The sequence below is a fragment of the Triturus cristatus genome, chromosome 7, assembly GCF_964204655.1.
Source record: "Triturus cristatus chromosome 7, aTriCri1.1, whole genome shotgun sequence".
In the NCBI taxonomy this organism is placed as follows: domain Eukaryota; kingdom Metazoa; phylum Chordata; class Amphibia; order Caudata; family Salamandridae; genus Triturus; species Triturus cristatus.
The window spans coordinates 1,726,487,827-1,726,511,176 of NC_140590.1; positions in this window are offsets into that span (position 1 = coordinate 1,726,487,827).

Below are 23,350 nucleotides of genomic sequence, written 5' to 3' on the forward strand. Positions count from 1 at the left end.
AGTGGCCACACTCCTCCATGGTCCGGGATGGATATGACTGCAACAGTAGCAAACGTCCCTGCACTATGCATATATCCCACTTATGCACATCATGTCTGAGGCCACAACATTGGTCATGCATGCTGTAAGGCAGTACACTTTTCAGACACACTCCTATGTCGGGACTCAGCAGCAGTGCCACCTAACATGGACCCCACAATGACTGAAATGGCCAGGGCACAGGCAAGCTCACAACACATGTCACAGACCAATCCCACACATGATGCTGCAAGAATTGGGCACTTGAATTGACTGCCAGTCTAGATAACCTTGTGCAAGAGTGACTACCCACAGACCCGGGAACACATGTCAAGGAGGGGAAGGGAGGAAGAACAGCAGGGGTTGACTTAGAGGAACAGGATATGCACTGCACATATAAACCCTGGCAGTGTATGCATGCGACTGGGCACTTCCAAAAGCTGGTGACACACAACAAACACACATGTACCTACCCCCTTCCTGCTGCTGCTTCTCCACTAAGCGCCTATCCAAGTCAGGGAAGACCACCGCCAGTACACGCTTCATCTGGTGGGTCAGACGCCGGCGCCCACGGTTCTTATGGCTCTCTGGTGAGTCCCCCAGATGGACCCGGGTGATCCTCCTCGTCCAGCACCGGATATCCTGCCAGCGTTTCCTCACCTGGGCCAGGTGCCGCTTCCGACCCTCCACCGTCCTCGCGGCACTGACGGCTTCCCTCCAAATCACCCCCTTGGCATAGGTGCCTACCTGTGAGGATGAGAAAGTGAGACCACTTAAATATACATGCAACATGTCACAGAGACAGACATTAGAAAAATGTGGCTGGTTTGAAGAGGGCATAGTATGCAGCAGAGTCATTGCACCTTTGTCATAGGGACATTCTCCTCTAGGGAAGGCAAAATGCACTACGTGGCATTGAAAGTACACAGGTGGAATGAGGGGTGGGACACAAACAATGATCATGGCTCACACTGTGCATCACAAGCTACACCACGATTATGAACAGCACCTCAAAGCAGTCACATCATGCCCCAGGCCACTGACGCAACCTCAGCAGGGTACACAGACACACACAGGCACAGGACAATCACCTGCCATTGGCAACTTCGGGTACAAACATCACTCTGCACATGTGCCACTAGACTGGGGGGTGTCACAGGTGTGGGGCAGGCTCAGCACGTCAGACACACAGCACTGCTCCCTGCTCACATCAGATGGGTAGGGTATATGCATCCCTCATGCAGCTGGGGTGCAACACTCCACATAGACACTCACCCACATGACAGGGGACTTACACACACACCAATATCCAGGGGACTAACACATCATTTGGATACTCTCAGCACAGGTACACTCAACTCACACACCTCTGGGGGTACAGTCACCTGTCACACTGGGGGGACCACAGAATCACATCAGGACTGTAGAAACAACATTCCCAAGAGGATTAGCCAGGCTGAATGTAGCATGCACCATGCAGTGATTGTCACAGTAAGCACTATGCAAGTGAGGAGTGCAGACATGCACTACAGCATGCTCTGCATGGGAGACATGAGTCATTCCCCCCCCCCCCCCCTGGGACCCACTCTAAAGAACATTGCATGTCTGTCACACCTGGACACAATGCCAGAAGTGACAGTCACAAAAAAGGGGCACAGTCTAAGCTAATGGAGTCACCACTCACCTGCACCCCTGGTCTCCCATACAGGCTGTGGTACTGTGGGAGGATCACATTCTGTAGGGCCTGGTTTTCCTCCTGGGTGAATGGCTGGGCCCTCTCCACAGACCTGGACATGGTGCCAGAGGTATCACGAGCAGCAGCAGCAGTGGTGTGGAATGAAAGGTTGTGCAGGCAAGTGCTCTCTCATGGGGCCTGGCTGCCTTATATTTGCCTTTCTGGGCTGTTACATTTACAGGAGTACAGAGTGATTGGTCAATCTCATTTGCATCCTACGTTTCCTCCAATCCCTTTAAACCTACCCCAGTGGGTGCCTTTGCATGTTTAAAAAAATGAGCATGATGTCAAGTCAACAACCACTTTGCAACTTTGTATATTGTCTCCAACCGACTTCTGCTGGCCACCTGATGAAAAAATTTGAACTTCAAACTGGGTCTCCATGACAACCAGCATGCATTTAGGCCCTTATACTTGTCCCTCATGTGTCCCCTATGTAATTTCACTAAACACACACAGGTACGGTGCGTTCCACACCCCTAGGGCACCCCTACTCCAGTGATACGGTCCATACACGCGTGTGTAGGGGCCGTATAACTATGGTTGTGTCGCCATACGTGTACGCCATAGTGATACGGTCCGTACACGTGTGTGTAGGGGCCGTATCACTATGGTTGTGTCGCCGTACACGTACGCCATGGTGATACGGTCCGTCCACGCGTGTGTAGGGGCTGTATCACTATGGTTGTGTCGCCGTAGGCGTACGCCATGGTGATACGGTCTGTACACTCGTGTGTAGGGGCCGTATCACTATGGTTGTGTCGCCGTAGGCGTACGCCATAGTGATACGGTCCGTACACACGCGTGTACTATGGCGTATGCCTACGGCGACACAACCATAGTGATACGGCCCCTACACACGCGTGTACAGACCGTATCACCATGGCGTACGCCTACGGCGACACAACCATAGTGATAAGGACCCTACCCACGCCCTCAGAGCGTGTGTACGGTGCGTTTCACACCTTACACTGGTGACAGGCGGCACACAGAAAGGAATTGAGCTGTCATACTTGGCCGAGGCTGGACATCAAGTCATTGTCAGTGCAGTCCTACATGTCTCGGGCCTAGGTGTGTCAGGCTGTGATGTGGCACAAATCTCCTCATATTTGAACCCAGTAGATGTGTGATGAGCTGTGTAGACATGTCATGTGTCAAGCTGCACTATGTGCCACACATCCCCTTCACACCTTTGACCTGTGTGCATGTAGTACAGACTTGTTGAGCACTGCGTCACTGGCATGGCACAGTCGCCAACACCCGCAACTGTCCCCTGATGCCAGGTACACGGATAATGACAGCTGACATGTGACTACCGGCTTTGCACAATGTGAGAATGTCATGTGTGTGTCATGTGTTCCCATAAGCTTGCTGTTGGTGTACCGTCCAATGGATCTGCAGTTGCTGCATCCAACATATGCATGTGTGTGGATGGGCATGGCACACTATTATGCACACCAGGACACATGTGGAATCAGACGTAACATGTGTATGTATGCATCGAACATGGACTTGCGAGACAAGGACATATCAATGTATGTGTGATCAGTTTTGACATGTAACCCTTCATGGCAAGGTGTGTGGTCTGTCCTTTTTTCAGGGACATGTGACCTGTGCCTCTAGTGTTCCGCAACCTGTCTATATGATATACATCCTTCTCCTGCACACATGTGGATGTCTGTAACTCCTGTAATGCGTCTGCCTGTTCACTTACACTGGCCCACAGCTAGTCTCATGTCATGTCATGTTGAGCATGTGAATCCACGTTTGTAGATGGCCCTTGGTAGGAGTGTCACCTGCCTGGCATACGTGTCCAGGATATATTGCACAGACCTGACTCTGCATGTAGCATATGTGTATTGGCTGTTCAACATGTGCTCAGTACATTGACAGTGTTGTTGTACTGTACTCACTCTTCGTTGTACCTTCCAAATTACTGCAGGGCTCCGCCTCTCCCCCGTCCAATCCCAGACTTGGCTGCCCTGAGGGAACGTGACTGTATACGCCGCTACCGCTTCACCCAACGGTTGATTCTGAACTTGACAGCAAGGCTGGCACCATACCTCCAACCGCTATACAGGTATCCTACTGCACTGACACCCAAGATGAAGGTGATGGCAGCCCTACATTTATTTGCCACGGGTACGTTCCAACATACCATTGCTCATGTTGGTGGCATGTCCCAGACCATGGTCAGCCATGTCCTGCATGATTTTTTAGAGGCCATGTTGGTTCACCTGGATGAGTTTATACATTTCCCAACTCCTGAGCAGTTGACAGGTGTCAAGGGTGAGTTCTATGCCCTGGGAGGGATGCCCCATGTCATTGGGTCTATTGATGATCATGGGACACATGTGGCTTTGGTACCACCACAGGCACAGGAGGTAGCCTATAGGAACATGAAACATTACCACTCCATTAATACCCTTGTGGTGTGTCTTGCTAACATGGTGATTTCCCATGTCTGTGCTCGTTTTCCAGGATCAGTACACGATGCCTACATCATGAGGCGTAGCAGGGTGCCTGAAATGATGCTGCAGCTGCGCAATGAACGAGCATGTCTTGTTGGTGGGTATACTCTGTTACTCCTGTATTTAGCGTCATCTTTCTGTCTTACTGCCTCTCCTGACCCACTTCTGTCCATGATGTTTCCATGTAGGGGACTCTGGCTATCCCAACATGCCATGGCTGATCACACCTCTCCGCAACCCCAGAACGGCTGCCGATCACCGGTACAACAACGCCCATGGGCAGACCAGGCGAGTGATAGAGAGGACCTTTGGCCTCCTGAAGAGCCGCTTCCGGTGCATCGACAAGACCGGCGGCGCACTCCCATAGGCACCGGTGAAGGTCTGCAAAATCTTTCTCGTGTGCTGCATGCTGCACAACATGGCAGTGAAGAAAGCTGTGCCACTCATCCTGGATCCGGATGAGCAGGAACATCCACCCGTGGAGGACGAGGGGCTTGGTGACGAGGCAAGTGATGTAGAGGAGGAGGAGGAAGAGGACATCCGGAGTCGGCTCATACGCAACTTCTTTGCTTAGTGGTGAGTTGCAGTGTCTGAGTGTGCACGCATTGAGCCTTGTGTGGCATGTGTTGCAATGTGTGGGTCCATCTGCATGTCTGGCAAGTGAGACAGAGGTGTGTATGGATGTGTCACTCGAGTGATGGTGTAATAACAGTATGTCTTACCTGAGACACTATTTTCACCTAGCATGTTGACAACCTTATACGTGTCGAGTACATGCCCATGCATGCGGATGTGCTTCTTTTGGCTCACTTCTTGTGTGTCTCTCATCCCCAGGTATTTGCGCATGCTGTCTGCTGGTGGCATTGTTGTGCTCCTGCTATTCCTCATGAATACAGCAAATGCTGAATCAGCGTAACATGCACGGACATGTCAAAAAATCACCTTAGAGTAAGGGATGCACCAAGGCTTTTTGGGTGTGCTATGTGTTTGGAATGTGTGTGCACTGCTCCTGTTCATGTTTGGTTACTTAGCATACATGTAGAATCACCCTGGGTCACATGACATGGAGCTGGATTCACCTGAATTGATAGTCACACTTGGTGACAGTCATCTGTAATGTGATTGTGGATTGTGATGAAGGCATCAATGTGTGTAGCACTGCCCTCGGAAACAGACGGGATGCACCGGGTTGACATAGTGTGGGACAGCCCCATTAGTGGTTCAATGGTGAATGGCAGCCTCTCCGTGAGCAGCACGGGGTGTTTGCCTCAAACCTGTCACTTGTATGCCAGTTCTATGGGTTACCTGCATCTGTGGTGCAAAAGGGGTGCCAGTGTAGGTTCCACATGTTCATCCACATGACCTGTGCATCTGTTAATATAGATGCATTTGCCTTGCGGCAAACATGACTAATAAAGGTGTCCCTCAGCCTCCAAGGTGCCTCATCTCTGTCAATGCAGGTCTCTTGCCACTGTGCATGCGGCATGCCTGGCATAGTTGTGACAGATTGTGCATATGAGTCTATGTGTAGAGTAGCAAGATGCAAGCTGTTTGTCAGGGATTATGATATGTATCGTGCACGATGTACATGGCTGTGTAGGTATTTTGCCATCTCAGTCCCCACAACGGCCACTTTGCTGCATGTGCATCCATTGTCTGTGTGTGTGCCATGTTGAACCAGACACTCCTCCCTTCTCATACACCTTTAGCAGTAGTCCTTTCTGACATGCTTGTGTTAGTGTGCAACTTGTGGCATGGTTTCCAGGACATGGCGCCTGCTGCTGCAGGCCCTGCAGCAAGGGCACACAGAGTTTCTAGATTTGCCCTCACACACACGCCTCTAAGACGCACCCCCCTTCCTCCCTCCACCCATTCATTTTAGTGTAATCTGCTTGTGTGTGACACAGTTGCGGTGGCAAAGGCTGGACCGTCAGCACATGCTACGTGCACATTGCACATGCCTCCTGTCCTTACATGTGCCACATCACGCTACACCATGATGTTGAGGCCACCCACCAAGCAATGTCCATCCAATACATCTGTTGCATGCACTCAGGCATGCACTCATCACCCACACAACACCTTTGCATAATGAGTGTGCAACTCCAGCTGCCTACACAGCGCTGGCACGCCTTCCAGGCCCTGTCACTCCAACCCGGTTGTAGGAAGGTGGATATCTGACTATGGTTACCCCCAACTTTTTGCCTAGTGTCTAGCTGGTTTTTCGACTTAGTTGGCCTGAGAGCCTGCCATTCAGGGTCTCAGGCTGTCTGCTCTCTCTTTAAAATGGACTCCATGTACCCTATGTACATACCCAATTGGTAAGGATCACCTTATTGGACCCTGTACAGTGTACACTAGGTACCCAGGGCATAGGTGTACCCTAGGCCTCCCAGGGGCTGCAGCATGTATTATGCCACCCCTGGTCTGGCCTTCCAATCAGACACAACTGGCTGATCACTCAGCTGGGACAAGGTCGTGTAATCACCCCTTGCTTAGATATAGTATACCTATACCAACCTTATATATAGACACCTGTGTACCTATCAGCCACTCCTATGGCAGGCCTTAACAATCCTGGAGGCAGAGTGCTTGGTAACATGTGAGATGGTGCTCTAGCATGAGCTGAGCCTGTCTGCAGCTTTCGGAACCATGTCCTTATAGCTGTTCTATGATATAGCCTACCATATACTCTTAAAGTGCCTTATAATCTTAAACGGTTATGGTAACTATGGTTTGGCTTTATCAAAACATGTCATGTAAGGTGTCTAACACTTTGGAATAATACCCCCATACCACTTCTGGTGATGGGGAAATTATTCCTCCCTTCTAGAGGGAGAGACATGTTAAAATCCTACTTTGCTGTTTAACTCTCACCAAAGCCTCAGCATCACACAATGGATGCTGCAGCCACAGACACAAGTCTGACCTCCTGTTGCTGGGAGCCCTCCCAGCCAGGGAGGCCTGGACAATAGGTTTCCTGCTTGGGGAGGGGCTAGCACCTCCCCAGACAGACTTTAGTGTATTGGGGCAGGGAGGGCTGAAAGGAATGAGACATGCCTGGGGCACACAAGGTGCTCCATGCATAGTCCAGTTCAAACCGGTGCTGGGGCACTGCAGCCCCAGCTCTGGCGCGAAACTGGACAAAGGAAAGGGGGTGTAGCCACTCCCCTTCCTGGTCCCACCCATAGGAGGGACCTTGCAGGTAGCCCAGCCCACTAGCCCAGTATATTAGTAGCTAGTTGGGCCCTGCTAAACTAGATTATCCTGAACCTGCATCTTGAACAGAAACTCTGGACCTTCGACATTCAACGAAAGAAGAAGACTGAAGAATCTCCCTTGTAGCCAAGGAGTGGCTACCCTGTGCAAACAGGCACCATCAAGAGACTTAGCCCTTTGCTTTGCTGAAGTTCTACGAGGGACCGACTGCAGAGCCCGACCAGAGCCTTGACTTCCAGACTTCTCCGACCCTGATCCACATCCACAGCCGAGCTGAGATCCGTGGAGGCGACGAGAGACGTGGGACCGGCTACCTGGGAAAAGTGGCGAGTATCTTCCAGCGCAGCTTCTGAGGCACCCTCGAAGTTGTGCACCGGGGATTGAGAAGCCCCAACCCCAAGCACCATCTGCACCGAAGATCAGCCCCTCACACTCCACGAGTCCTGCGTGGGACCCTTCTGCATTTTCCTGCTTGCCGCGTCTGTCCGGTTGCTTGCCCGTTGGCTAGCGGCCTTTGTGACGACACACCTTTTAATTTCCGCTGCTGGTTTGGCTCCTCCAGACTGGCTCTTGCTCCTCTGCAAAAGAGAAGCACCCCAGACCTTCCTGGTCTGCAACAGAAGTAAGTCCTCCTTTCTTCGTGGGTTCCGCTTGCCAAGGCTTGGTGATTCCTAGTTCGACTTTGATGCCGCCGACAGCAAGAGCCTTCGTGGGACAGCTCGCCTCCTGGTCCCGGTCGTCCTCGACGCCTCCTGGTACCCGTGGCTGCTGCGACAAGCTTCACCTTTCACCTGCAATCTTCACGACATCGCCTGGTTCCTTTCTGGTTCCACGTGGTCACTGGCTAGTGACCCAGACTCTGTCCCTTCTGCTTGCAGGTATCCTTCCTTCTTGATCCCGGCCTTGGGATCCACCGGACACTCTTCACTGACTGCCTGTCAGCATCTTTCCTTCAGGCATCCATAGGAGTCCACGACGAAACCCGACGCAAGTTCACACCTATGCACCCGCAGCCCGTGGGCTAGGTAACTTGGGTACTCCAGTGCTCATCAGGGTATTGACTATCCTAGTGTCTAAGTTTCAAGTCTCTACTTCCTAGTTACTCCAGAAGTGTCCTAAATCTTAATAATTCTAAACTTGTTGGACTCGGCCTCGTGGCGTGGTCCCTAACCCTCCTACCTGACCCGACGGGGGCAGCCCCCACCCTTCGGGGGCCCTCCGGATTGTACTTTGCTCCCCGCACCAGCCTACGCGACACGGCCCGCCCCGGCCTCGGCCCCATCGAAGCCCCGACATCGAGGCACCAAGATCCGGCCAGGGGGCAACAAGTGGCCACTCCACCGATCCCAGAGGAGGGGAGTTTCGATGGGACCCCAAACCGTCCCCCAACGCCTGGTTTCGATCGCCCTCCGGCCTTCCTGGGCGCTGGCGCCTCTCTCGCTGGGTGTCTGGCCTCTCCCATTCCGGCTCCTCCGCCCCCCAGGCGCAAGGGTCCGGACATCAAAGGGTTCCAGACCTATATCTGGGGCAGCCTCAAACCAGGACGGCAGTTGTATCCTGGAGTCGAGAGCCCTGCTGATCGGATCGCGGCTGACCCTACGGAGAAAGACTCATTACTTGGAACTTGGAAATCTGAGCCCTGCTGACTGCATCGCGGCTCCCCCCCCCCCCCCTTGCTGAGAAGAAGACCCTCACGGAACATCGGAGCCCTGCTGACCTCGTCGCGGCTCGACCTCGCAGAAGTAAACCATCGGAGCCCTGCTGACCTCGTCGCGGCTCGACCTCGCAGAAGTAAACCATCGGAGCCCTGCTGACCTCGTCGCGGCTCGACCTCACCGCAGCAATCCCCCGAGCCCTGCGGACGACGTCCCGGCTCCCGGAACCCCCCGGCTCCAGGATTGAGAGCTAGGCGCAGGGTGTTCCAGTACCAGGCTAATACTGAGACTGTCCCGCTACCCCATCCCTACAAGACTTTGAGACTCTTTTGGATCCCTCGATCCACCTGTAAATATTACCACAGAAATCTGCCTTGATTACCGATAAAGACTTATGAGAATTGATACCCTGGTTGTGTCCCTTTGTGGTGGTGGGGTTGCTTGGCTGATACGATCATAGGAGAAGGACCTCGCCCAGGAGGCTTCTCAGCGGCGCTCGGCTACCCGCCTATGGAACAGTGGCCCTCGGGGTGGTCAGTCCGACACCATCGGGCTCCCGGAGGGCGCCCTTCTAACATTGGTGGCCAGCGGTGCGATCCGAGCCTGACGCAGATCGTACAGCGAGTAACTCACCCACTACCTACCTAGACACAGGGTAACCATGAACGACCAACAGACCACCCCAACCGCGGAGTTCCAACAAGAACGGTTGGAGGAATATACCCATAAGGAACTAAAACAGTTTTGTAAAGACAAAGGCATCGCGACCACCGGATTAAACACAAAAGAGGACCTGCAAAAAGCACTAAAGACCTGGGTAAAGTCCGAAGCGGCCTCCCCCCAAACCGAGGAAAACCCGGTGCCAAACGTACACCGGCAACCAACCGCAGCCCCGGCAGAGGGGATAACAACCAGCATAGAGACCGGCCTCTCCCCGGAAGAGATACGAGAACGGGAGAGGGTCAGGACCCACAAGTTGGAGCTCGCCCGACTCCGCCTGGACGGCGAACTCCTACTAGCCGAAAAGAAATTGGCCCTAGAGCAACTGCGGCTGCAAGAAGAAATAGAGGAGAAAAAGCGGCACCGAGAACTGGACGAGAGGAGGCTAACCCCCGAGCATGAGCGGGGCCTTAAAGAACTTGAAATCAAGTCCAGAAATGGAGAGACCGGCACCCCTGGAAACCGAGACACCCCTCCGCCGGCCGAGGCGAAAGTACATATCCCCAAGGATGTCGTCAAAGAGTACTACAAGAATGACGACATCCAACAATGGTTCAAGGTCTACGAGGTAGCCATGACCGCCAATCGGGTACCCCAGAAAGATTGGGGTGCCGGCCTATGGGGACGGTTCCTCAGCGAAGGCAGAGACACCCTGCTACAGCTCCCAGACGTAGTGATGACCTCTTATGACCATATGAAGGAGGCCCTGCTCACCCGCTATGGGCTCACCCCAGAGATGTACCGCCAATGCTTCCGGGACTGCAAGAAGCTCCGCGGTACCACCTGCGTGGAATACGTAGACTTTTTTAGCAGAGCCCTGGAAGGTTGGATCAAGGCAAGCAAGGTCACCTCCTACGAACAACTGTTCGACCTCATTGTATGGGAGCACCTCTCCAACAATTGCTTCATCGAGCTGAGACAGCACCTCCTTGACAGCAAGCTGACCGAGCCGCGGAAGCTCGCCGCCGAGGCCAATCGATGGGTGAACACCCGGGTCTCTCGGAACTCGATGGGGGAGTACCAACGGAACACCACGGGGCCCCCCCGCTAGCGGGGCGGAGGAGGGGGATCGAACAGGAACAGAGACTTTCCAGCAGGGCCACCCCAGAGTCCTCCCCGGGGACCGCCCTCGAACCACACGTCCCCGTTCCTCGCCCGAAGAGGGGCCCCCCCAGCCCGACCAGGGCCTCGACCGACGGTGACGTGCTACAACTGCCAACAGCCAGGGCACTATGCCAGTGACCCTTCCTGCCCCGTGAACCAACAGGCGGGGACCACCGGGCCACCCCCCCGCCAGTTGGCGGCCGCTGCCCTGGGGGAAGGGGGAGAAGAGGAAGAGAACTACGACTCCGGGCCAACCGAGTGGGAACCCGCCGCCATGACATTGGTATGCCTGGGCAGCCGGGAAATGGTACCCCGGGCTCCCATCCCGAGCAACACCCAGAAGTACCACCAGTGGGTCACCATTAATGGACGCCGGGCCGAGGCCCTCCGAGACACCGGAGCCAGCGTAACAGCCGTCCGCTGCCACTTGGTGACCCCCGAGCAGATCTTGCCTAATGTACTGTGCCCCGTCCGGTCGGCAGACAACACCGAGAGCTTGTGCCAGATGGCCCGGATCCCCTTCGAGTGGGGGGGAGTGTCGGGTATGCTGAAGGTAACCGTCCGCGACGACACCCCCGTGGACTGCCTCCTCGGGAACGACCTGGAAAGTTCCCCCTGGGCCCACGTCGAGCGCCGAGAGCATCTGGGGATGCTGGGACTGCCCGAATGGGTCTGCGCAACCACCAGGTCCACGACCGCCCGGGCCATCCGACCGAGCGTAGAGGCTCCCCCCGAGGAGCCGGAGTGGCCCGAACCACCACCTCCCTCCGTCGAAGAAGAAGCCGACACCGAGGCCGGGCTGCCAGAACTCGCCCCGGACGAGGTCGCCACGCTCGGCGACCTCCCCGAACTTGCCCAATGGCGCCAAGAAGCTGGCCCCACAAGGGAGCAGTTCCGCCAAGAACAGAAGACCTGCCCCTCCCTCAAAGGGACCCGACAGCAAGCCGCCGCCCAGGCCGCCGGAGACCAGACGGGGAACCACTGGGTCTATTGGGACAATGACCTCCTCTACAGCGAGCAGAAGACCGCAGAATTGGGGGCCAGCCGCGTGCTGGTGGTCCCCCTCAGATTCCGGGACTTCCTCCTCAACCTGGGGCAGGACAAAACATACAGCCGCCTGGTGACTCACTTCTACTGGCCCCGAATGCGGAAGGACGTGGACAATCAATGCCGGACCTGCCCGACCTGCCAAGCCAGCGGGAAGAGCGGGGGAAGGGTCAAAGGCCCTCTCAGCCTGGTCAAGGAAGGCTGGGAGACCACCATCCAAGATGCTCCCCCTGACATCTACCGGTACCTCCTGACCCTGCGAAACCAAACACGGAAAGCCAGGAGGCGATGAAACGCTGGTATGACCAGAACGCCTCCTCCATCGAGTTCGAGCCAGGCCAGCAGGTCTGGGTCATGTCGCCCGTCGACCCCTGTGCCCTGTGCCCTCCGCGCCCTTCTAACAAAACTGTACTATTTCTATCGATTATACACATTACGCGTGAGTGTTTCCACTCTGCACCTGAATCCCGTGGGCCTCCCACTTCCTAACTGTTGCTAGTGTAGTGTAGCCCCAGTGATTCCCTAGGCCTATTCTATTTCCATGAGAGTGGTCCTTATACCACTTCTTTAGTATATGGTTTGCTAGGGCCTAAGTGTATTACTTACCTGTGTGACTTAATGTATGCTTGAATAAGACTGTGTTGTACTTACCTTGAATCTCATAAAGAGTGCTGAGGGTTTGACTAGAATAAATACACTTTATTTTATATATATATCTGTGGTGGTGTCCTTTCATTTGGTATTCAAGGGATTATATATGGTATCACAGCTGGCTTCACATGCCATTCAGAGTTTAGCCTAAGACTGCTCTTGTCCATGCTACCACTAGGATAGCTGGTCTATAAGGTTGATTTTACAACCAATCACCATAAGGGTTGTTTGGACTGATACAGGGTGTACACTAGAACTAGTGACATCATATCTCAGGCCAACTTCTCACACCGGTCATGTCCCTCCTACTCCCCACTGGCTCTGTACCCCAACATGGCCATGTGAGGGTTACTCCAGGCCGCTGCATGTAGTATGCTGTCATTGTGGGAAACATGGCACAGCTATCATGTCTCAGCGTGTCAGTCTACAATGTGTCCAGGATACCCCTCTACACCATGACATGTGCACTGCATCTCAGCATCATCTGGTGTCCCATTGACAGGCAGGTGCTCCTCACCCTCCCCAAAGACGCAGTCCTTGCCAGTTCCCATATGGAATAATGCATGGTATCCATTGGCAGATGGCTGCACGTTGGCCACCTGATGCTGGACTTGTACACAACTGAGGTGTTCATCTGCGGATTGTCCCCTTACAGCTGGGTCAACTGCTTGTGTCCCACCCGCAAGGGCCCTGCACAGGCACACAGTGTCCACGCACACAAGCTGGTGTGCATCATGGAATGCTTGCTCACATGTGCTATGCTGATCACCAGCATCTGTACCTCAGGCCTCAGAACACTCTGCATTATGCACACGGTCCACTGTTCGATCCACCTCAAGGCAAGACAGACCATCCCCCAGGTCAACTTCGACATCCATGTCCAATCCTACCCTGCACTCTTGGGAGAAGTACCTTACAACTCCCATGACACTTGTCCACATCCAGGGTGCATCTGCACAGCTCTGCTTCAACATCCAGCAACCCAGCCACATCACCGTCCAACAGGGATAGCGGCAATGGATCACTGTCATCTGCAGGATGACCTTCACAATCCACGGCCACACTCAGGATGCAGCCCACGACCACGCCCCCAACACAACCATGTGGCACTGTCATCCAAGACCCCATTGTGCCATCTCCATGCATCCAACCTTGGCCTGGCCACAATTCTCCACATCCACCTGACTCCTGCTTGCAGGACATAGTTCTCCCACCTGGCTACACATACCTGGGACTCCCACCCCAGGACACTCCACATGATCCCTGACCTCTGCGGTAAACAACCTTTACAACGCAACTTTTACAACGCAATGCTATTACAACGCATTTTTTACAACGCAAAAGCTTTTACAACGCATGCATTTACAACGCATGCTTTTATATGGTAAGTACTTTTACAACGCATAGACCTTTACAACGCAAGCCTATTAATTAAAAAAAAATAATAATTAAAGAATTTTTAAAATAAATAATGATTAATACTTGAGTATTTATATAGTATTTATTTGAAATGTAAGTAATAATATAAATAATTTAAAAATATGATTGAGTAATTTTTGAGTATTAAAAAATAATAAAGATAATGTTAAATACTTGAGTATTAGCTACAAAAAAATAATTACAATACATGTATTATTAAAACAGTATTTATTAAATAGTTATTTATTATATGTATTATGTTAGGTGTATATTAAATATAATACAAATTCTTTTTTAGTTCTACTGTACTAATAATAAATAAAAAAAGTAGAATTGATACAAGATATTAATATTAAAAAGATTATGTTAAATAATAAATATATTTAAATATTAACAAAAAAATATTATTAAAAAAAATGATTTAAAATTAGAAATATTTTAAATATTATTATTTGCGTATTAAAAAAAAAAGATTACTTTTAATAATTAAAAATAAAAAAGAAAAAGGAAAATAGAACATACTTGCAAAAAATTCCCACGCTTTTGTATTGAAGTCTATGAGAATAATTGTCCTTCATTTATTTTGGCAGCTTAAGAAGATACAACCCGCGGAACAAGAAAGGAAGGAGTGAAAAAAGACGAAAAGTAAAGTTTGGAAGAAAAAAGGAAGTAGAGTCGAGGTAAGGATGAAATTTAGTAAATTTAGAAATTTAAATATATATATAACATGTTTAAATAACAAATTATTAATAAATAAACATAAACAAAGAAGGTGTAAAAAAAAAATCTTTATTGAAATAAGCATAGGAATAACATTAAGGTTTTATTCTTTTTTATAACATAATGTACATATTTTTAAAAAATAACACATTATTTATTAATAATTTAAAACATATATTTAATGAAAAAATAAATAAAATAGTCCCTTTTTATCATTGCAGCACGCGATGACGTCATGACGTGAACGTAAACGTAAGGCGCCATTTTGGAGAGCATCGGAGGAGGAAGCAGCAGGAAGCTGATCTGAGTCCAGGTAGGAAACTTTTTTACATTTATTTATATATATAAAGTTAAAAATGGATACATATATAGTAAATAAAGAATAAGGAGAGGTTGCGGAATAACTAATTGATGTATTAAATGTAAAAAAGCATGTCCACGTTCATGTCATTAGTGTATGCCTAAGTCGGGTCGATGAAAGTTAATTGTAAAAAAAAAAAAAGTCTTGTTTAAGTGTTACATTAATTAAAGTTTGTAAAAAATGTTCATTAAATCACTTCGGTTGAAATTGAAAAGATTTTAAACTTTGTTAAGAAAAAAAAAACGTTTTGCCTTTTCGGCATTTGTGAAAAAATGAATGTATTTTTACTGTTGATTATGCTTCATTGAGCATTTCGTTTCATGGTTTGACATAGGGATATTTGAAGAGGTAGAGACATTTTGGCTTTTTTGGTGGTAGTAATTAAGGATGTTTACCAGTAATTAATATCTTGAATTTGATAATTGGAAAATGGAAAACATATTCTAGGGAATTTGTTTTTGATACTTTGGTTGTTTGGAAAAAAGGAGATTAAAAAAGAAAAAGTTAAAAATAAGTAGACCCGACTAGTAATTTGGAAAAAATGTTTGTGAAAAATTTGTATTCCAATTGTAATTAATGGTTATTTAAATTTAATGCAAAGCAGGAAAGTAAGTAGATGTCTATATTTAAAAAGAAAGAATGTTAGCAAGATTTACGAGGTAGTCTAGAGCCACACACAACGTAAATTGTTGTAAAATACCCAATAGTCTCTCAGACATTTCCTTTGTTTTTAGAGTTACTCGTGGGTTTTGACTACCAGCTAGTGTTTGGAAAAGTCTCATTTCTTGAAAACTTTGCTCCTTCTTCAAAGTTTCCAAGAAAGAGTAGAAATTAGGATGTGGTTTGCCAATTGTATGGTTGAAGGAGTTATGCCATCCCTCAATGGCATTATTTGTTTTCGCTTCTCCCTCTAAACAGCTCGTGTAACAGTTCCACCACTCCACATGGAATCGTGGCTTCCTCCTGCGACCCGATCTGCTTAGGTGCCCAATCCATGTGTCTTCGAAATAATTTAAAATGGGTGCCAATTTTTCTTCATTACTTGTAAAAAAATCAGATTCTGTAATAGCAGTGTAGTACTCGTCCACACTATCGGGAGGAACAAAACAAAGTGCTGTTAATTTTTTTATTTCAAACTGTAGTTTGCTATCTCGACAGTATTCTGCAACTAGGGATGTTTTTTGTAACTTACGCCAGAATGCCTGGGAAAAATGGAAAAAACATCCCTGAATTTGGGTATCCATGTACGTTTTAGTGATCACATTGATCATGCTCAATTCAAAATCTACTATTATTTTCCTAGGACTTTTGGAAGTTTTATTTTTAATAACTGATAAAACTTCAGAGTATGTTGCAGAAGTCTTATCAGGTAGCAAACTATATACTAAGGGTATTACATTAGTGTTAATTTTTGCATGTATAGTGTAAATTTGAGTGAAAGGATGGGGTGTACTTTTAAACGTCCCATCCATCATCCAAATTTCACTATTTTCTAACTTAGCAAGGTTACGTGGGGTACTAAAAATAAGAATTCGTTTTTGAGGGTTTTCGTTATCATGCAGAAGGAAAGGTTCATCAGCAAAAGAAATAGAAAGATCATGTGGAATTCTAATATCAGAAAATGTATGTGGTGTAGATAATTGGATGTTACTTGCCTGCTTTTGTCTTTGAATAATTCGTCTCAAATTAGGAATTATAGGCATATTACTAGCAACATGACTGGGGACATGCTGTGCAACCTCTCTTACAATGGATCCTGTAGAATCATTGGAGGTGCTTGCAATGGCTTTCATTTCATTTAATGTTTCTCTTATTTCTACCTCCATTGCAGAGGCAGAGTGGTTATGTTCTGTTGTTTTTACAACTAAATTATCAAGTGTAACCGCTCTGCCACTGCAATGGGAAGAGTAGTATTGCACACACCTCCAATGATTTCTAGGAAAACGTATTCTTTCTTTACTATATATGTATCCTGCATGGTTCAGTACATTTTTCCCTTTCCTAGATTTAATGTATTTTGCAGCTTCAAGAGTAGACATTATCTGTGAAGAGAAGAGAAGAAAAAACAATTAGTCTATAAAAATAAATACACTATCTGTAATGCTGCACCTTCGTGGAGTTAGAATAGTAATTGTTACCCCTACACCATCCCACACTTTCCATACTGCTGCACCTACCTGGAGTAAGAATAGTAATGGTTACCCCTACACCATCCCACACTTTCTCAACTGTTGCACCTTGGTGGAGTTACAATAGTAATTGTTACCCCTACACCATCCCACAGTTTCCCTAGTGCTGCACCTTCCTGGAGTTAGATTAGTAATTGTTACTCCTTACACCATCCCACACTTTCCCTACTGCTGCACCTTCCTGGAGTTAGAATAGTAATTGTTACCCCTACACCATCCCACACTATCCCTACTGTTGCACCTTCCTGGAGTTAGAATGGTAATTGTTACCCCTACACCATCCCACACTTTCCCTACTGCTGCACCTTCCTGGATTAAGAATAGTAATTGTTACCCCTACACCATCCAACACTTTCTCAACTGTCGGACCGTCCTGGAGTTAGAATAGTAAGTGTTACCCCTACACCATCCCACACTTTCCCTAGTACTGCACCTACCTGGAGTTAGAATAGTAATTGTTACCCCTACACCATCCCACACTTTCCCTAGTGCTGCACCTACCTGGAGTTAGAATAGTAACTGTTACCCCTACACCATCCCACACTTTCCCTACTGCTGCACCTTCCTGGAGTTAGAATAGTAATTGTTACCCCTACACCATCCCACACTTTCCCTACTGCTGCACCTACCTGGAGTTAGAATAGTAATTGTTACCCCTACACCATCCCACACTTTCCCTACTGCTGCACCTTCCTGGAGTTAGAATAGTAATTGTTACCCCTACACCATCCCACACTTTCCCTACTGCTGCACCTTCCTGGAGTTAGAATAGTAATTTTTACCCCTACACCATCCCTCACTTTCCCTACTGCTGCACCTTCCTGGAGTTAGAATAGTAATTGTTACCCCTACACCATCCCACACTATCCCTACTGTTGCACCTTCCTGGAGTTAGAATGGTAATTGTTACCCCTACACCATCCCACACTTTCCCTACTGCTGCACCTTCCTGGATTAAGAATAGTAATTGTTACCCCTACACCATCCAACACTTTCTCAACTGTCGGACCGTCCTGGAGTTAGAATAGTAAGTGTTACCCCTACACCATCCCACACTTTCCCTAGTACTGCACCTACCTGGAGTTAGAATAGTAATTGTTACCCCTACACCATCCCACACTTTCCCTAGTGCTGCACCTACCTGGAGTTAGAATAGTAACTGTTACCCCTACACCATCCCACACTTTCCCTACTGCTGCACCTTCCTGGAGTTAGAATAGTAATTGTTACCCCTACACCATCCCACACTTTCCCTACTGCTGCACCTACCTGGAGTTAGAATAGTAATTGTTACCCCTACACCATCCCACACTTTCCCTACTGCTGCACCTTCCTGGAGTTAGAATAGTAATTGTTACCCCTACACCATCCCACACTTTCCCTACTGCTGCACCTTCCTGGAGTTAGAATAGTAATTTTTACCCCTACACCATCCCTCACTTTCCCTACTGCTGCACCTTCCTGGAGTTAGAATAGTAATTGTTATTCCTACTACAACCCACACTTTCCCTACTTCTGCACCTTCCTGGAGTTAGAATAGTAATTGTTACCCCTACACCATCCAACACTTTCTCATCTGTTTCACCTTCCTGGAGTTAGAATAGTAATTGTTACCCCTACACCATCCCACACTTCCCCTACTGCTGCACCTTCCTGGAGTTAGAATAGTAATTGAAACCTCTACACCATCCCACACTTTCTCAACTGTTGCACCTTCCTGGAGTTAGAATAGTAATTTTTACCCCTACACCATCCCACCGTTTCCCTACTGCTGTACCTACTTGGAGTTAGAATAGTAATTGATATTCCTACTACAAGCCATAGTTTATGTATTGTGGCAGCTTATTTTAATTATTAAAAAAAAGGTTAGTCTATAATATTGTTGGATTTATAAGAGTGTTTATTTATAATACCTTTTGCTTTTTGTGTTTTTTTCTTGGTTTTGCTTCTGGTAAGGTTTTTGCCTGCTGGCTGGAGTTTTTGGGTGTCTGGTCTTCTTTTTTTCGACTTTTTATATAAAGTAGCAAAGATTTATCTGAGAAACAGAAAGAAAAAACAATTCACAAATGGAAAACTTTGTCAATGTTTGCAAAAATTGCAAAATGTGCAAAACATCTGTGTATATTTGACATTTTATTTAAGTCTAACTACATCACATATCACACATTCCCTGATGCTGCACCTATCTTGAGTTACATTAATATTTGTTAACCCCACCACATTCACACACTTTCTCTGCTGCTGCACCTAACTGGAGTTAGAATAGTAATTGGTGCCCCTACACCATCCCACACTTTCCCTACTGCTGCACCTTCCTGGAGTTAGAATAGTAATTGTTACCCCTACACCATCCCTCACTTTCCCTAATGCTGCACCTACCTGGAGTTAGAATAGTAATTGTTACCCCAAAACCATCCCACACTTTCCCTACTGCTGCACCTTCCTGGAGTTAGAATAGTAATTTTTACCCCTACACAATCCCTCAGTTTCCCTACTGCTGCACTTTCCTTGAGTTAGAATAGTAAGTGTTATTCCTACTACAACCAATAGTTTCTGTATTGTGGCAGCTTATTTTAATTATTAAATAAAAGGTTTGACTATTATATTGTTGGATTTAAAAGAGTGTTTATTTAAAATACCTTTTGTTTTTTGTGTTTCTTTCTAGGTTTTGCTTCTGCTATGGTTTTTGCTGCAGGCTGGAGTTTTTGGGTGTCTGGTCTTCTGTTTTTTTACTTTTTCGACAAAGTTGCAAAGATTTATCTGAGAAAAAGAAAGAAAAAACAATTAAGAAATGAACAAGTTTGACAACGTTGGAGAAAATTGCAAAATGTGAAAACTTCTGTGTAAATGTGACATTTTATTTAAGTCTAACTACATCACATATCACATATTCCCTGCTGCTGCACCTATCTTGAGTTAGATTAATAATTTCTACCCCTAAACCATCCCACACTTTCCATACTGCTGCACCTTCCTGGAGTTAGAATAGTAATGGATACCCCTACACCATCCCTCACTTTCCCTACAGCTGCACCTTCCTGGAGTTAGAATAGTAATTGTTACCCCTACACCATCCCACACTTTCCCTAATGTTTCACCTACCTGGAGTTAGAATAGTAATTGTTACCCCTACACCATCCTACAATTTCCCTACTGCTGCACCTACCTGGAGTAAGAATACTAATTGTTACACATACACCATCCCACACTTTCCCTACTGCTGCACCTTCCTGGAGTTACATTAGTCATTGTTACCCCTGCACCATCCCACACTTTCCCTACTGATGCACCTTCCTGGAGTAAAAAAAGTAATTGTTACCCCTACACCATCCAACACTTTTCCTACTGGTAAAGTTAATGTTTTTATTTACAAAATTAAAATTATTAGAAGTATTAAGTAATTTACCTTCACATTAATAAAGGTGAGTCGTGTAGCTTGTGTAGAATTTTTTTTTTGAAAACGATATGTTGGTTGTCATAGAAAACCAAATTCCTGTTTTAGGTAAAAAAAAATAGATTTTATAAGTTCGTATACATTAAAATTACTTAACAAAAAAATATTGTTTAGAGTACATTTTAAAAAATATTTAAATTATATTTGCTGCACTGTTTGGATGGAAATGAAACATGATTTATGAGAAAACATGGTGTTTAAATATAATAGTAACTTACTTGTAGTAGGAAAGAAAGAATGCTTCTCCAATGGATTGCAGTGTTCTCTCAGTGTAGGAGTCAGAGGGTCAGGTTTTTGCGTCTGGTCTCTCTGGGAGTTGATAATCAACTGATTGTAAAATGGTGTCTTGCTGGTATTTATAAGTTTTAGTCAGTGTCATTATTAATTTTTTTAAAAACAGCGTTCGTTGTGTTTTTTAGTATACTTTTATTTGCTGTGGAAAATGATAATTTAAAAAAGCATTAAAAGATGTGTAGTTTTCACTTATTCGCTCCGTTTTGGCATCCATTTTGGAACATGGATTTTGGTATTGTTTTCATAGAAAGTGTTGTAGGACAAGTTTTAGAAGTGGGATGGTTAAAATGGCGACTATGTGTATGTGTTTTGTGTTTTAATCCGTTTGCATGTATATGAACTGTTGTTTAATTATTCGTTATTTGTGTAAAACTTTTAAATTTGTTACATCGGAATTTTTTTTGGTAATAACAGCATTAATGTTTATACTCGAGTATTAACTTTAATGCTCGAGTATTAATTTTAATACTCAGGTATTAATTTTGTAATGCATTTCAGTTAATTAACGTTCAGTTTTGCTCCACATTTTAATACACTTCCCCACCCAAAAACCCCAAATTTCCCTGCATCCCGTGCCAGATTTTATTGTACTTTAAAAAATATATATATATTTTGGCGTTGTAATGGTATGCGTTGTAATTGTTTTCGTTGTAATTGCACTTTTAAGTAATTTACTCACTTTTGCGTTGTAACAGTATTCGTTGTAAAATAATGCGTTGTAACAGTGTTTGCGTTGTAAAAAATGCGTTGTCATGGCATGCGTTGTAATAGTATGCATTGTAACGTCATACATCCACCTCTGCGCATGACTGGTGCTCTTCGAAATAGGTCTGTCGGCACAGTTGTGCAGGTACCCCCTCAGCTGGTTGGGCCCCTCACGGGTGAGTATGGTGCTCCATGTCTGTATTGGATGATACATTGTGACCCATGTGTGTCCTGTGCCAGACTCAGACCCCAGGGTATGCATGGTTGGAGTTACTTCAAAACTCAGCCATGGTTTGACTTGCCAACACACACATGTAATGGAATAATGCTAAATGACGGCATCACCTTGTGATTTCTAATATATTTATTGGTGGTGGGGTACGTGTTTGGGGGGATGCAATTATGTGCTGTACCGGGGGTATAGAATCCAAAGTTCACAGGGGGAGATGGTATCCTTGCCATTGGAAGTCATCAGAGTCCATGCCACAGTCTTTGTCAACATTGGTCAGACAGTGACCAGCAAGTCCATGTGGCAGAGAATGTCATTTGATGAGGTGCTGCTGTTGCGCCAGAGGGCCAGGTGCCAGGCCAGGTGACCTGGGAGATGGTGATGGTCCGCTGACTCTCACGGTCTTTTACGTGGACGACCCACTTTCCTCCGGGGACCCTCAGATGCAGGCCTTGACGATGCTAGGGACGCTCCATCAGATGAATCCTCCTCCTCCTCCTCCCTCCCTGTGTCTGGTGCTGGTCTACGCCTGGTGGCACAGGGAGGGTTTGCCAGGCTTTGGGCGATCTGACGGAGTGATTGGCTCACGTCCCTGTGCACCGCCAGGAGCTCTGCCAGTCTTGCCTCCATCCGTCCTTGGTGTTGTTGATGACTGGCATGATGCTCAACCTGCAGGTTCTTAATCTCATCGAGGGTCCCCTGCATCTCGGAGAGTCTTGTCACGACCTGGTCCATGCCTCTGGTGTCACGCCGGTATGTGTCCAGGATGTTGCAGACGTGTGACATAACCGGTTCCTCAGCTGGCTGGTCAGGCTCACGCCTCCGCCGTCCTCCACTCCCACCACCCCTGCTCACTTGAGCCTGGCCTGCCCTTGTGGGCACGTCGGGTCTCCGGGACCCCTGAGGGATGGCATTTGCGGGGTCGCCTGCCTCCTCCTGGGTGCCCGGGGTCCCTCGTCCCTCCTGGTCAGACTGGCTGCGTTGTGTGCGAGCAGGGCTCCTGTGTGTATCCTGGGATGTGGCAGGAATGGGGGTGGTGGTTGGCACAGTTGTACCTGACGCAGGTGCTGCAGGTGGTTGGGCACCAGAGGGGCCAGGTTGGTCGGGGTCATCCACGGTGTGGTGAGAGTCGTCGCTGCCGGTGGGATCATCGTCACACCGAGCCTGGTCCTGTGTGTCTTCCCCACCAGTGTTGTGGGGAGATCGACGACGTTGCCCTGTGTGTGAGAGAGAGACAATGTTAATGGTGTTACATGCGTCATTCATGTTTCATGCATTTTCAAGTTGGCACAGTTGCTCTGGGTAGTTGGATATGTCTAGCATTCCTCTCACAGTGCACTTGTGGATGGGTATGTTGCG